This window comes from Gekko japonicus, unplaced genomic scaffold, assembly GCF_001447785.1.
Source record: "Gekko japonicus isolate JY-2015 unplaced genomic scaffold, Gekko_japonicus_V1.1 scaffold300, whole genome shotgun sequence".
NCBI classification, from domain to species: domain Eukaryota; kingdom Metazoa; phylum Chordata; class Lepidosauria; order Squamata; family Gekkonidae; genus Gekko; species Gekko japonicus.
Window position 1 is genome coordinate 523,530 of NW_015169179.1, and position 16,374 is coordinate 539,903.

Consider the following 16,374-nt stretch of genomic DNA (forward strand, 5'->3'; position numbering starts at 1 on the left):
GTACTCGAGAGAAATATCACATAACATAAATAAGTGCATTTGGGCATCATCTAATCTAATTTAATTTATCAAGGCCTGTCACAAATTCATCCTGGGTCTGTGTGCTTTCACATGGATGTTGTGTGCTTTGCCTCCATGTAAAAGTGTGTTCATGCCACCATACCAAGTTACAAAACCCAGCCTATTATGTAACCAGTGCCTTGGGGCACTCTGGTAAGGCTACCTCTGAGCAAGTATTTAAAGGGTAGAGGTTTCTAATTGCTTCAGCCCTCCCCCCAGTGCATGTGTGTTCCTAGCATGTATGAGCAGTCTAGGCATGTGGGTAGGACTTGAATCACAGTCTGCCTTCTTTGACAGGAAAGAAACAGTATTACAGACTAAGCTACAGCACATACACAGAAAGCAGTTACCCTTGGTGGAGCAATCACATCTCCAAACTCCCTACTGCTCCCTTTGAAAAAGAGCTTGGGTCCCAATATATGGTCATAGCCTCTGGACAAAACATTTGATCCCCCTCAAAAAAAACCCACAAAGGAGGATTCCACCTTTTAAACCTTTTTGCCTTCTTTGATAGAAGTCTCCCCCAATCTGTAGTTAGGGTTTCTGTACTTGTGGGAGACAACCCCAAACTCTTCCTCAATCAGGTTAGAAGTCATGTACTACACGCACCATACTACCAATCAGATTTTACAACTGTCATCCACCCCCACCCCCAGGTAAACCAAATGGTTATCTCCTGCTTTCTCTGATGCTCTGGAACATTTTACTGCCCTTCTTCTTGTGCAAATAAACTGATTCCATAGTCACAGGGATTCTTCAATGCCAAAGCATCCTTTCTCTCTGAATTCACAAAAAGGCCCACTTTGGACCAGAAATTAGGAGTGAGGCACTCTCCACTCTTCTATACAAACCCACATGCAAAAACAAAACTGAAACCTTCTTCTTTTCTTGTGACAATAGCACCTCCTAAAGGAAGAAATGCATCTTGTTCTTGCATTGGAGAGTTCAGTTTGTAATTTAGGACTTGTTTGTCCTCAGTGCACAGAAATTAGAGTAATCTGATCAGTGTTCCCTCTAAAATGAGTTAGTGTGAGCTAGCTCACAGATTTTTAGCCTCTGGCTCACACATTTTTGTCCTAGCTCAGGAAGGATGGCTCCAGAGAAAACTAATTTATGCAGCAGCCAAATCGTTTGCTCACAACTTTAATGCCAGTAGCTCACAAAGTAGAATATTTGCTCACAAGGCTCCAACAGCTTAGAGGGAGCATTGTATACCATACATATTTTTTAGAAATGATTTGGAAAATATTTGAACACATTGTCTTAAAATATTTTATTCAGCATGTTAAAATAAAATATTCCATAATAATTTTTTTCTTTTCTTTTTTCCAATTTTTTGGAAAAAAACAAAAAAGGCTTCAGGAAAAGAATGGAGAAAAAAACCCGTTTTCCCCACCAAATTTTTAAGGCCCTTCACATCTCTAGGAGGGAGCTAGATAAGTGCAAGTGTGACCCCACAGAAGTGATACTCCATAGATCATGGACAGCTACATTCACAATCCCCATAAACAGAAACAGCCACGACTGCTGTATGCCCTGCGCATCATCCCAAACACGCACAATTATATATCCGACATAATCTAACTTTGTTACTTGAACAAATTGTTGTTTGGGTCCAGTGGCACCTTTTAAGACCAACAAAGTTTTATTCAAAGTATAAGCTTTTGCGTGCACACACACTTTTTCAGATACACCAAAATGGAAGTTGCCAGTCAATACATAGAGGTAGAGGGTGAGCAGCAAATTGGCATACAGCGTAACAAAGTCGCTTGACACAGGCAAGGACTGGATAGATCCAAGGACTAAACAGAAATAAAAAGCTTAGTTTATATGGTTACCATTTGTTTGGGTTAAATTCCGGGGGCAAACAGTGAAGGAAATAAATATATAAATATAAGAGATTAATAGGCAGATGTACCCTTTGTAATTGTCAGATGCTGAGAAAAATTAACTGAGACTCTGCTATCACACTCCATCCATCTCCTTTTAAGTGTGGAGGCAACCTTACTTATTACTGGAGTACCTCTGAGTGTGTAAGTTACTACCATTAGTGCTGAACCTTAACCAGCCTGTGAATCTGAAAAGAAGGGAAGAGTTTGCAAGTCAAAATTATGATACAAACTGTGTCCAAGCTCTTGAACTCTCCATAACAGTGGCTGTCTTTGCAGGAAATGAACTCCCACCTGCTTGGGGTTATGCTCCCTCTAAGCTGTGGAGCCTTGCGAGCAAAAATTCTGCTTTGTGAGCTACAGGCATTAAAGTCATGAACGAGTGATTTGGCTACTGCATAAATTAGTTTGCTCTGGAGCCATCATTCCTGAGCTAAGACAAAAGTATGTCCGCCAGAGGATAAAAAACTGAGCTAGCTCTCACTAACTCAGCTTAAGAGGGAACACTGGTGGTATGTCCCATACCACCTCAGCTGCATACGTCAGCCCAGATTTATACACATAACTCCTACATCTCTGCAAGTTGTGATGTCGTTTAAAAATAAAACTATTAACTTTAATCTTGGGACCCCAGTAACGATGACTATACTCCAATTCCTAAAGAAAGCACCCACCTTCCTGGAACATGGGGTGGGTACCTCGATGGAGAACGGTATTCATAAAAGACACATACGGCTCCGGAGCCACTGAGTATCGCTGCAGCAAAATAACGGCTACAAATAATTTATGTGCACAAAACGTTGTGCGACATCAGCAACAACATCACGGAAGTTTTAAAGGTTTGTGGAAACCTAGTTTCCCAACTACACAAGATGAGCTTATTTAAAGAGTATCACCGAGGCACTCCCCGCGCCGGTATTGCGCATCCTCCCAAAAGGCCCATGACGCCTCTTCCCCCAACCTACAGACATGTTCCCAACCTCCAACCGGAAATCTGTCACAGTATAGAGCGAATACAGCTGTTCTGCCTCTTCACAGAGAGGCTAGTTTATCGCGTTCTCTACACATGCATACCAGGCCGCTGCAACCCGTTCTCTGGAGATGAAGAGCCAAGTCATGAGAACGACGAAGCTTGAAAAGAGTCTCACAAAGCAAGTAGGATGGTGGGAGGCTCCTCCACACGCTCGCGTCGGAAAAGTGCATTGAACGATCTTCTTAACCGCGCCCCCCCCCCAAACCCTACTGTTGAAACCCCAAATGCAGCACGGTTATCTTAAGCAGTAATCCAGATGTCCGTCGGGAACGCCGCCGAATTTTAAAACCGTATGGGAAAAGAGGGCGGGTAGACATTTTTAAGAGGTAGAGTTTGCAGCCAATGGGCTGCGACCAGTTTCGGCTCTCTTACCTTAAGCGGTTTCTGTTAATACTCGTCCCCTCACCTTCGGGATCTTCCTGTCCCCGGGTCAGATTCAGTACTCTCCTTCCCGCTCCCTCCTTTCTTATACTCCCCTTAATCTCCCGGGTTCTGACGACCAAAGGGACATGGGGAACCACGGCACGGCAGACAAGAACAAGTAATAACGAGGGGCGGGCAAAGAAACCGATGAGTGCTCCTATCATATACATTGATACACGGTAAAAAAAACCAAACCAAAAAACCCCCCATAACCATCATCGCCTCAGAAGAACCGCCTCACAGGCAACGCCTCACCTGGTAGCCGCCCTGAACCCTCACAGCAAAACCGCCGCAGCAGCCTTCGAACCCGCCCAACCGCCTCACAGAACGCCGCGGCGCATGCGTACTTGCGATCTCCGGCGCTGCCTCTCTCCTATTGACCCGCCCATGCAACTTGTGGCAATAAATCAGTCCTTTGCATAGCGACAAAAAAAGTGTAAAGGCGGCCGTGAATAAAGGCGCGTGCGCAATCGTCCTGCTCGGTTGCCATAGTGACACTAGAGGGCAATGGTGGGGGGAGGAGTTTCCATCGTTATTTTGGCGGGTCACGTACGGACCTTTTCCTTTACCAAGATGGCAGCAAGTCTCTCGTGTTTGGCATAGCTGTGTTGTGAGCCCATACGAGGTAAGATCTTATGTCTCTCATCATCGCGACAAAACACAAAGAGCAGCCTACTAGAATAATACACCGATAATAATTTTGATCTACATTTAATGAAGGCAGAAGGAATTAATGGGATGGGGTTGTGATCGGTGGAGCTCTGCGCTAACGGTTATTAGTAACTCTATGGTGTCTTCGGCTTCAATTGGCTTTCACGGAACACGTGGCTTCCCTACATTCTTTCGTACCATAGAGATGGTGAGAATGAGAGGTGTTAGCGCGATGTGCTGGAAGCCGTAAGCCTTTGTAGCGCATTCCTCGTACAAAATCTCTCCCCTCCCCCATAAGCGCACCCTTGACCATGTCAATTTCACATAAATTCAGGGGTCTGTCGTAATAGCATGATCCAGTAGATCACGCAGTAGATGCATAGAAGCGAGATGCCAGCAAATGTGGGTTTTCTCACCTTTAAATGCCAAGCTCCATCTTCCAAAATTCCATCTTTTGCACTGCAGTTAAAGGTACAGGAACCCCGTCCTCTGTACTCCATGGAATGTATTTATACAGCATTTATGCCCACTCTCCAGCAGAACTGTTCAAGGTGGTTCAGAGCAATATCAACAAAACAATAACAGGTAATAAAACTGATATAACTTGCAGCAAAACAGTAACCAACAATAAAACTGCATAGGAACTCAGTTACACCGAACATAACGGCAGAGTCAGAATTACCTTAGCTGGGTCAGGCAGGAGATATTGAATAACAGAAACCATAAAATCTGTAGTAAAATATTAAAATGACCCACTAAAAAACAGATGAAAATCAGTTAAAAGAAAATAGAACTGTTTTGACTTGGCATGTATATGTCCAAAGAGTAGGTGCTCGGAGCAGGTCTATAAGGAAGGAGAAAGGAAAATTACAGTTCTGGGGGGTTTGTTCTGGCAAGTTGAATCTGGCAACAGTTATCTTACAGTTAGTTTTAAGCAAGTACTGTTTCAGGTAGGCTTTGTTTTAGGACTAGACTGGTCTTTTCTGCGGGATGCTTACCAGTCTTTTCTGCTTGATGCTTATCGGGGCCATTTCTGGACCCAATAACATCAAGCAGGGGAAGCCATGCAGGGGTCAGGGATACCAGTAATTAGGGGGGCAGGGGAGATAGAATGGTGGGACTAGGATGTATTCCACTGAATGGAATGGAGGAGGTCAGAGATATGGTAATGCTCGGACCTCTTCCCACCTACGTCCCATCCCAAGAAATGTTGGTTGTGGGGCTAGGAATGACTACCTGTCTTTGTCATTGGTGTTGTTTAACACCAGGTCTATTAACAATAAGATCTCTGTCCTGCGAGACTATCTTGCAGAGCAAAATGTACATCTGGCTTGTGTGACCAAGACCTGGGTGCAGGGAGGCAAAACTGTTGCCCTAAACCAACTTGCCCCACCTGGGTTCTCGGTCTTCCACCAGTCCCAGACAACTGGGTGTGGAGGGTGTGGTGTTGCTCATTTGAGAGTCTTTTTCCTTTCACCCTGCACCAAAAATCACCAGCATTGAATGTGCTGCCCTGGCGTGGGATGTTGCGGAGAGTTTGGCTGTCTGGTGTACTGACCACCTAACACACTAGCAGATACCCTGCCTGGCCTGATAGATGCTGTATCTGACTGGGCGTTGGAACAATCCAGGTTATTAGTCTTGGAGGATTTCAATGCCCATGTTGATGATGCGACGTCTTCTCAGGCCAAGAACCTAGTGTCGTCCATGGAGGCTCTGGGACTCTCCCAGTTTGTATCGACTCTCATACACCAGGCAGAACATACGCTGGACTTGATTTTTGGGGTGGGGATAAATGTGGATCTGGTGGCTTCTGGTGGCTGCAGATGCAGTCCCATGGTCAGACCACTTCGCCCTGAAGGTCTGGCTGGGCACGCCAAATCCTACCTGTTTAGGCAGTGAGTGCATTTATCCTTGTCTGTGGAGCCAAATGGACCCTGATTGGTTTCAGGAAGCTCTGTGGGATCTGATGCCCCCTGGCAGGTCGTTAGACGTGCTGGTGGACTGGCATTCCCATCTCTCCAAAGCCATTGGTGACATTGCCCCCAGGCACCATTTCTGCTATCAGGCCAAAGCAGCCCTGTGGTATATCCCAGAGCTGCTGTGGATGAAGAGAGAGCTGAGACGGCTAGAGCGAGTGTGGTGGCGTACTCGTGATGGAGCAGCAAGTACATCTTACAGAACATTTATGAAAATCTATGAGATGGCAGTGAAGTCCTCTAACAGAGAGTTCTATGTGGCCTCCATTGCGTCTGTGACGTTGCGCCCAGCTCAGTTGTTTAGAACTATTTGATCATTAACTTCATTGCCACAAGGCAAGCAAAATGGTAGAGAATTGGATATTGGCTGTGAAACATTCACGACTATTTCACAGATAAAGTCATGTTGCTCTGCCAGAACCTCCCAGCCACAGTTGATACAGTAAAGGAACTGGAAACCCCTTGTCCATCTTCAGGCCCAATGTTGGACCATTTCAGCCGACTCTCAGGGGGATGTCTACAGGGTCCTGGCAGCTGTGAAGTTAGCCACTTGCCTCCTTGACCCATGCCGATCCGGGCTGGTTAAAGCCTGCAAGGATGGCATTCTGGTCCCCCTGGGAGAAAGTATCAACTTGTCCCTCTCCTCTGGGACTTTTCCAGTGGAGTTGAAGGAAGCAGTAGTTTGTCCATGCCTAACGAAACCATCACAGGACCCTGCGGTCCTGGCCAACTACCGTCCAGTTTCAAATCTTCCATTTCTGAGTAAGGTAGTTGAGAGGGTGGTGGCTGAACAGTTCCAGGCCTTCCTGGATGACATATCCATCCTTGATCCATTCCAGTCCAGTTTCCACACTGGCCATGGGATGGAGATGATGCTGGTCACCCTCATGGACAACCTCCAGAGACATCTGGATCAGGGTGGGTTGGTGCTGCTGTTGCTTTTAGATTTAATGGTGGTATTTGACATGGTTAACTACAGTCTTATGACCCACCACCTCGCCGACATAGGAGTTCCGGGTACTGAATCACAATGGTTTTCCTCCTTTCTCCATGGTGGGGGACAGAGGGTGGAGCTTGGCAAGCAGATCTCCCCACTTGAATGTGGAGTGCCATGGGGGTGATCCTCTCACCAATGCTGTTTAACATCTACATGCGCCCCCTCGCTCAGTTGGTCCAGGGATTTGGTCCTGGTTGTCACCAATATGCAGATGATATCCAGCTCTATCTGCTGCTGGATGGCTGCCTGGACTCTGCCCCAGAGGCCTTGGCCAGGGTGTTGGAGGCCGTGGCTGGGTGGTTTCAGTAGAGCCAACTGAAACTTAATCCAGTGAAGACAGCACTCCTGTACCTGGACCGGGGGGTGGGGTTGAGTTGGGAATCAGGCTGGGGTGATCCTGAATGCCTCACTTTCTATGGAGGCCAAGGTCACCACAGTTGCCAGGTCGGCCTTTCATCATCTTTGGCAGATCAGGCAACTGGTACCCTACCTCTTCCCCCAGGACTTGGCTACAGTGACCCATGCAATAGTCACTTCTAGGCTTGATTACTGTAATTTGGTTTATGTGGGCTTGCCCCTGAGGCTGATCTGGAAACTCCAGCTAGTGCAAAATGTGGTGGGACACCTGCTGACTGCATCGCCAGTGCGGGCATGCATTCCGCCAGTGCTACACCAATTGTACTGGCTACCAATTGAGTACAGGATCCATTTCAAGGTGTTGGTACTGACCTTCAAAGCCCTGCATGGCCTAGGACTGACATATCTGAGGGACTGTCTCTCCCCGTATATGCCCCCGAGAGCCTCGGCTGACTAGCATCAGCTGGTTGTCCCCAGCCCAAGGGATGTCCATTTAGCCTTGACTAGGGCCAGGGCTTTCTCTGCCTGTCCACAACCTGGTGGAAAATGCTCCAGCTTGAGATCAGGGCCCTGCGGGACTTCTACTGTTCTGCAGGGCCTGTAAAATGTAGCTGTTCTGCCAGGCCTTTGGATGAGGCAGTGGGCATCAAATCAAGTTGGCCTCCCTTGCTGAAGCTCTCCATTTCTATGTGGCCCAGACTGAGCAGATTTTTAGTGGCTCCAGCTTCTGAGACTATTGCACTTTAATAGCACTACCTGTTTTAATTCATACTGGTTTAACTGTTTTAACTACTGAATTATTGTGTTTATATTATTTTATATTGTTGTTGTGATCCACCCTGAGCCCATTCACAGGGAAGGTGGAATAAAAACCAAAACAAATAAAACAAATAAATCACGATGGGTAGCTGTGTTAGTCTGTAACAGCAGAAAAGAACAAGAGTCCAGTAGCACCTCAAAGACCAACAAAACTTGTGGCAGGGTATGAGCTTCTGAAAAAGTGAACAGTGACTCACGAAAGCTCATCCCCTGCCACAAATTGTGTTGGTCTTTAAGGTGCTACTGGACTCTTCCTCTTTCCTACTGCTGTAAGGAAGGAGTGCATTCCATAAGTGGGGTGCTATTACCAGAAAAGCCTTGGTTCTGGTTGTTACCTGCATCATATCTGTGGATGAGGGAACGGAGCGGGGCTTGAGAAAAAGATCTTAACTGGTGAGGAGGATGGCACAGGAGGAGGCAGTTCTTCAAATACTCTAGTTCCAAGATGGTTAGGACTTCAAAGTCAAAAACCAGTGCTTTGAATTTTGTCTGGAAGCACACAGGACATATATTGGATAAACTAGCATTTGCTGATGCAAAGCAGTCTTCAGACCTCAAGCCTAGGAGGGCTCCTATCCTTTTGGCTTTTTGCAAGCTATTCAAAATTGCATTATTTAAGGGGGCTTTTTGCTCTGGTAATAACTGTAATGATGTGGCGCAGAGAAAGGCCTGGGGTGGAGGGCTGGGGACTGTACCACTGTCTCTAGTTTGTACTGTCTGTTGCTATAAGTAGGCTCATAATATGTAATTTTTGATTTCGTGTGTCATGTGGGGGGTCAACAGTGGGAGGGCTTCTAATGTCCTGGCCCCACTGCTGGACCTCCTGATGGCACTGGTATTTCTGGCCACTGTGTGACACAGAGTGTTGGACTGGATGGGCCTTTGGCCTGATCCAACATTGGCGTCTCTTATGTTCTTATGTTCTTATGTTAATACTTGTACTGTGCTTCACCTCTGGTTGTCTTTACAGATCTCTACAAATCAAATGCATATTGCATTGTCTTTCTGATGCCCCACTCAATTGATTGTACTGATTTATTCTATGTAATCCGGCTTGAGTCCCTGTGAAAAAGGTGGACTATAAATAACATAAATAAATAAATAGCATCAGTGGGGTGTTTCACGCTTTGTTAAAATCGACAGTGATGTTGCTATAGCCATGTTCCCCACAATGTTTTATCTTCCCAATATGCCACATTATCGTTTGTATCTTGGTTGTTCCACTATTTACTGAAGAAAAGAAATTACAAAGTAGGAATAAGCAGACTTCCCCCCATGAATTAATAGTTAGAATGATCTATATTCTGTAATTAGACAAGTGGTGTTTAACTTAAACTATTTGGAGCCATGATAAACAGCTGGTAGCCCAAAACTTCTTCATAATGGTAAAATCTCTGGCAAATTGTGAATTGCTCTAAAAGGATCTCCCTATACTTGATGTCTGAACCCCTGCTCAGTCCATTGCCTGAGAGGTAGAGGGGAGGGAAGATATCAAAAGCATAAGTGCATAGACATGAAATGCATTTTGATCTAGAATAAGTTCATCAGGAGAAATTTCAAAAGAGGTTTGGTGATATAGCTCTTGCAAGAGGCTTTCTGTGATGTCTCTTACTGTCATTTCCCTGGATAAGGAACTTGTTCTAGTCCAAAATATGTTTCAACGTTATTGATAGAGCATGCTGTTCCACAGTCAAATGCACACTAAATTGGGAGTTAAAATGTTTAACTTGGTATAACTTCTAAATAAATGTGTCATAGATTAATCTTAAATGTTATTGAGATGTATTTGACGGTCCTTTTAAAACTTTTATCTCGTGTGGTCTGCTTAATAACCAAGCATGGCTATCAATAATTCTGTGTTCTTCCTAATCAGATAATTGAAATAATGTGTGTTATTACGTCTTTCTAAGGCTGAAATAAACAATTCTTTTCTTAGAGACTTATTCTAATGCTCTCTTTTGCGTGTGAGCAATGCCTATAGCTCAAGCCTGTACATTAAAAGAAAGAATAACTATTACATTGTATGTCTAAAACCTGTAAAGTAGAAATAGATTATTCATGAGATTTATTTCAGGCCAGGCTAGATCTTCTAGTAGTTTATAACAGTCCCAGTTTAATAATTGAAACAAACCCTTGCTCCCTCAGATGGAATACTACTTTCTTTCCCTGGACTAAGCTAGGTGTTCAAGTTGATGGCTTTGAGTCTCTTCAGTATAAGAATGCAGGGCCAGACAGGGTCAACATATGTCACTTCCAACAATCAGTGACACAATCAGTGACATAAGCTGCATTTCTGTGGAAATTTTCAAATTACCCAGGAGTCATAACTCAACCTAGACAGAGAAGATAAGTTCTACCTGAGGTCAGTGGGGCCTAAACACAAGCAGATTTGCATAGGAATGCATTTTTCTGGTGAAAGAGCCATAAAACTTAGCAGAGATCCAGAAATACTGGCTTGGCTTACTAACTTGCAATTATTTTTGATCACTGCCAACCAACCCCTTTGGCAGCTTGGAACAGATTCCTGCTATTTCTTGCAGTACAAATGAGTTCTGCAGAGGGGATTTGTGTACTATTGATGTCCCTTCCATCAGATGGCCAGGAACACTCACCTGAGAGCTGGATGGTGAGTTTCTGGATGTCTAAAACTTTGGATTATTCAGGAAAATATGGGCTGTCCACTCCCTGGACTTGACAGTGGTAGCATTATATTCATGGGCACTGTGTGTGGCATTCTGGAAAATCCCTTCAAATGTATGCACAGCCTATTTCAGATGGGTATAGTTGACATCTCCAAATCTAAATTCTTAGAGATGATCATGAACAAGTTTGACAAGGTTTGATAACCTGAAGGCAGGAGCTCTGGAGTGGTACACGTCCTGCATGTAGAAAGTTAGTTTACTGAGAACAAACTGATTTACATTCTGTTGGTCAATCATGTTGGTCTGAAGCAGTAGAACAAATGTAGAGTCCAGTGGCACCTTTAAGACCAACAAAGGTTTATTCAAGGTATGAGCTTTCGTGTGCACGCACACTTTTTCAAATACACTGGAATGGCAGGTAAGGTTCAAACTTATAGCCAGAGAATGAACAGCAAATTAACACGTAACACGATGATGTTCAATATCATCATGTTACATGTTAATTGTTACGTTAGAAGTGAAACTTTGCATATCTTGAACATCATCATGTTATACGTTAATTTGCTGTTCATTCTCTGGCTATAAGTTTGAACCTTACCTGCCATTCCAGTGTATTTGAAAAAGTGTGCGTGCACACGAAAGCTCATACCTTGAATAAACCTTTGTTGGTCTTAAAGGTGCCACTGGACTCTAAAACTGATTTACAGTTTGAAAAGAACCTCTTTCTTTTTGGATTTGATTTGATAATAATTCTTTTTTGTTGTCTTTCATGATCTCAGGTGTGCTGTAATCACTGCAACAAGGTGTTAAGGGCAAGAAACTGGATAAAAGTGACTGATGTAAATTGTGATAGTTATTTTCTGAAGGTTAATGTGCCATACAAGACCAGTTCCTCAGTAATCTCTGATTCAATGTATTGTGTTAGGGTATATTAGGAGACTTTTTATCAATGCATGTTGTGAGAAAACTTGTCTTGGGAGGGGCATCCATCTCAGATAACTGTTGAGTTAACTCTAGGCCCCGAACACTAGAAACTGACATTGTTTTCCTTTTAACTTCATTGTTTTCCTTTTAACTTTTAAGTTTTATCATGACAACAAACAGGGTTTCCCTCCAGGCTGTTTGTTGTTAATTTACATTCTTTAGTTTGGCCAGGTTTAAGAAAACCCAAACAAACTAAATTTAAAGAGGCTCCTCGTTACTGCCGGTTTGTCCATTTACCTTCTCCAAATTTCTCATTGTGAAGTTTGCTTTTTTTTGTTACTACACAGTCTAGGCTTGTTTCTTTCTTTCTTTCTGCCACCCCACTAAAAACCTCGCACAATCCTTTTTAAACCAACTCACTTAAGTCCTGCTGTTGCTCCCAAAAAGTATAATATTCATGAGTGATGAGGTTATCCTGAACATCTGAAAACAGCATCATGAACAATATGTCCTGTGAGGAGAAAACAGGAGTGAATTATGGCAGGTGAATTTTAGTGAAACCCAAAGAATATGTGAGCAGGTAAAGACAAACCTCTTGCTTCCCCTGAAGTTTCTTTTCTTTATCCTCCCACAGAATGTGTCTGATCTTGATATGCTACAGAGACACATGTTATGACAGGTTATCTCCCCCCTTTGGAAACTGTTTAGAAACATGCTGTGACAGGTTCACACAACCTGAAATTGCTGCTTTAAGATTACAAACAATAAGATATAATGAGGTCCTTCCAGGTATTTTCTTTCCAGCGTGGACTTAGTTGCACATTCAGACACATCTTATGTAGCAATTTGAAAACTGTCAAATGTCAGAGGTATTTTTCATAAGGGAGATCTACTTCCCTGTAATTCTGAAAAATGTTTGAAGGTATAACTGCACAGTGTTATGGGTGATACAGTCTTCTCCATAGGATGTTGCCGCTATTCCAAGGAAAGTCAGTGACATGGCAGTCTGGAAGTTGAATGCAAGCAGATGTACAATAATGAACACCTGTGTGCTATGTGAAGGAAAGCTTTAACTTACCTTTGGAAAGAAGAGCTCGAATTACTGGTTGCTTCTTGAGGTAGCAATTGTTTGAAAGTAGTTGTAGTCTTGGCCTGGCATTCAGCACTCAAAATGAAAAAGGCTTTTCCTGTGAATGGAGTGATGATGTGGCCTGCAGAACCCTTCCTTGTTGCTGCTTCTCATGTCATGCAGACAATACTAGTCCCAAACTGGTTCTGTTGGGAGCAGAGATGAGCAACAGACCAGTATGTGCTGAAGACCCCCCCCCCCCCAAAAAAAGGTTTTGGAGCGTGTACCTAGTTCCTCTCTCAGGCCCCACTATTATGCTTGGAACTTCAAAAAGGGTGATGGTGGTATCTTTTTGCAATAAAAATGGGAATGAACTACAGTCTGTTTGGTGCAGTGTGTCAGCAGTAGTATGTTTCCTCCTATACCTCAGTTACTGTCAATATGGAAAGAATGTCATTGTTGTTTAATAGGAAGAGTTATGAAACTTCTTGCAAACCTGAAGTAGTATTTGCTCAGTAAGATTCATATTAGGCTCTGTGTTGTTAAGAATTATCCTGATTTTGATGGTGAGTTTAAATAGTTTGTATCTTAATATAGTTGAAATGAATGTTTCTTGAGAATTCTGTCAAGGTGTTCTCAACCATTTAAGGGGAAATCAAACTCTTAAACGACAGTGTAATCCTAACCAGACTTATCTATATATCTAATAGCTAAATTGTCCCCTCCGTGGGGGTATCTAAATCTGCACATTGGGGGCACCTGGGGGGCAGGGAGATTTTCTTGCACACTTATAGTAGTTTCCAGGTGTGCAGAAAAATCTAAAAAGTTGAAAAAAGTATACGGGGGATATTTAAATCATCCCCAAAGTAAAGCAGGGAACGTTCTGGGAACTCAGGGGCGGCCAGCAGCTGGAAACCGCTTAGTCCTCGCCGCAGAGGGGGATCGACGGGCCTGGTGGCTGGAAGCCGCTCAGGCCTCGCCGCTAGAGCCGGGGGGGAGGGGGAGGACTTACCTGTGGCCGCTTCCTCCCCAGCCCTGAGGTCCTCCTGCTTCTGCGGGAGGGAGCAGTGGGGAATACTCCCCCCCCCCGAGTATTGCGGGTCCCTCATCTTGACACTTCTAAATCCATTGAAGACAATGGGGCTTAGAAGAATATATATCTATTTAGGGTTGCACTGTAAACCATGGCATGCATACTGAACACTATAAATGATTGAATGTTCCTTCTCCTTTCTGGAGAGGGTACTATAGTGTTAGTGGAATTGTGGGGCAGATGAACCAACCTACCATCCTGGCCTGCCTAGGTGCAATGCCCTTTTGTTTATCAAAGCTGTGCATTTGAGAGATACAGAGAGGCTGTCTGCAATAAAATGCTGATGTTCGGCTTTATTTTCTTTCCCCTCCCCATTCCTTGCTCAAGCACAAGGCTATATCATTACCATGCCTAAATTCAGTTTCATTTGGCTTAGCATGTTTACTCCCAAGTAAATTCCAGTGAATGGCGGCATTTATTTTTAGTACCCTGTGCTTATAATTGTTGTCCTGGATCCCTAAAATATTCCTCAAGAATGTTCTTATACAGTAACAAAAAAACACCCATATTAGAACTATTAAAAGACGGCCAGATAGTTGATTAAGTTTGTAGTAAATGATCAACATCTTTTTTGGGAATTGGGTAGCCAGCAGTGTTCTGTAAAGGTTGATGCTCCACCTGTTGGTTTTCTATTTTTTTAATGATTTGGATGGAAAGAGAGGACAACATGCATGCCAAATTTGCAGCTGATGTAAGATCTGAGAACGGGAGGATAAACTATAGTGCTGAGTAGATAGCAACAGAATGAAAAGTTATTGTTGTACTTCATATTTATTCTCCGTTTCCAAGCCGAAGAACCAGCACAGTGTTACATGTAGGAAAGAACCTCCCTATAAGGAAGGAGAAATACAATATGCGGTACTATTTCTGAGAAAGATTTAGGTGTTGAAACAGCTAGATTTGAGTCCAGTAGCACCTTAGAGACCAAGAAGATTTTGGGGATATAAGCTGTCATGAGATAATGTGGAAGATAAACTTAAAACGAGACAACAGTGTGATGCAAATCACACAAGGCCCAATTGGAGCTATAGTATGTTGTGCCTGGCCCTATTTACTACTGTGTAGAATTCAGGTAGGTAGCTGTCACATTTGGGAAATAAATCCTCCGAATATGAAGACCCTGGAAGATAAATTGGAGGGGGGGAAATGCTGAAGAACTTGTTGGGTTGGTTTTGTGGTGGTGGAAAGTGCTGTCAAGTCACAGCCAAGGCAAGAGATGTTCAGAAGTGGTTTGCCATTGCCTGCCTCTGCATAGAGACTGTGGACTTCCTTGGTGGTCTCCCATCCAATACTAACCAGGGCCAATCCTGCTTAGTTTCCAAGCATGGATGAGATCCGGCTAGGTCAGGTCAGGATGGGTAGGTTTAACTTGGAGAAACGATAATTATGCGGAGCAGGTACAGTCAGAGTTCCCAGACACTTTAAAGGATATCAGAAGAACTGTTGCCCATCTGTTGACATGTGCAATGGTTACCGTATGTAGCTCTTTGTTTAGTTTATCTTCTTTACCTGATTGCTGACTGAAGAAGGTTCACTTGAGCAGAACTAGAAATCGGAGAGTGCTGTTTCATCATATTCCAACACAGCCCATTTGCCATAACTCAAGTTTCTAGTAAAGGGAACTGTTTCTTTTAACTTCACACAGAGGTAAATACCCTAGCGCTTTTGTCAATCCTGCTTCTTGACCGGCCTGGGTGTTGCGGCTAAGGCATTCCAGTGCAGGGGCTTCTCTTTCTGCTCTCAGATTAGGGATTTTGCAGGAGAATACCCCTATTAAACGAGTATACTTGGGATTCTTACCGTGAGAGCTCGAAGTAGTGGGTCAGCAAGGCCCAGTGAACTCCCATCGGCCGTGTGGCCTAGCGAGCGGCGCAGCCTGATCCTGTCCAGGTTGCCTCAGTAGTAAGGGCCCCGAGATGACCTGTGCTCATTCCCAAAACAGCGTGCCTAGGACTGCGCGGGGGTTTGCGTCAAGTAACTCTGCGTGGGGCTTTTCGGGAGAGAGAAGCGAGCCTCCCTGGCTTCGTTTGCCTGCTTTCGGGGGGGGGGGGGGGGATGGCTCCCTCTCGCAAGCTGGGCCAGAGACAGGCGGACGGCGCCAAGGCCAGGCCGGCGGGACCCAGACTGAACGCGGAGTGGTACGACGAGGCGCTCCTCGCAGTCGCACGGCGGCCGGCGGCCTGGGCAGGGCCTTCCCAGGCAGGGAAAGGAAGGGGCCCGGCTCTTCTGACGTGGGAGCCTGGGATTGGCAGCCTCGCCCCCATATAGCAGTCGGGAAGGTGCCTCGCAGCTTTCCCGGGAGCGCTTCGGGGTTTCTCCAGCAGAGCGAGCTAAGCAGGCGCGGGCCGGAGTGAGTACACCGCGTCTGGGGCAGGCGAGGGGGCCGGGGGCCGGCGGCGAGGGGGGCGATCGCCGCGGAGGATGGGGGAAGGCAGGAA

At 44.8% G+C, this 16,374-nt stretch overlaps 2 protein-coding genes across 2 annotated transcripts in view; one reads left to right on the plus strand and one right to left on the minus strand.

Moving 5' to 3' along the window:
• SEPT2 (septin 2) overlaps window positions 1–3,734 on the minus strand; it is a 48,163-nt gene extending 44,429 nt beyond the window's left edge. Inside the window, exon 1 of the mRNA XM_015416085.1 lies at window positions 3,661–3,734. The gene's annotated coding sequence lies outside the window, so the exon portion shown is untranslated. The remainder of the gene's footprint in view (window positions 1–3,660) is intronic.
• A 12,481-nt stretch (window positions 3,735–16,215) lies between these two features.
• The window catches only part of HDLBP (high density lipoprotein binding protein), a 66,087-nt gene continuing 65,928 nt past the window's right edge, over window positions 16,216–16,374 (plus strand). The window contains 1 exon segment of the mRNA XM_015416082.1: window positions 16,216–16,286. The gene's annotated coding sequence lies outside the window, so the exon portion shown is untranslated.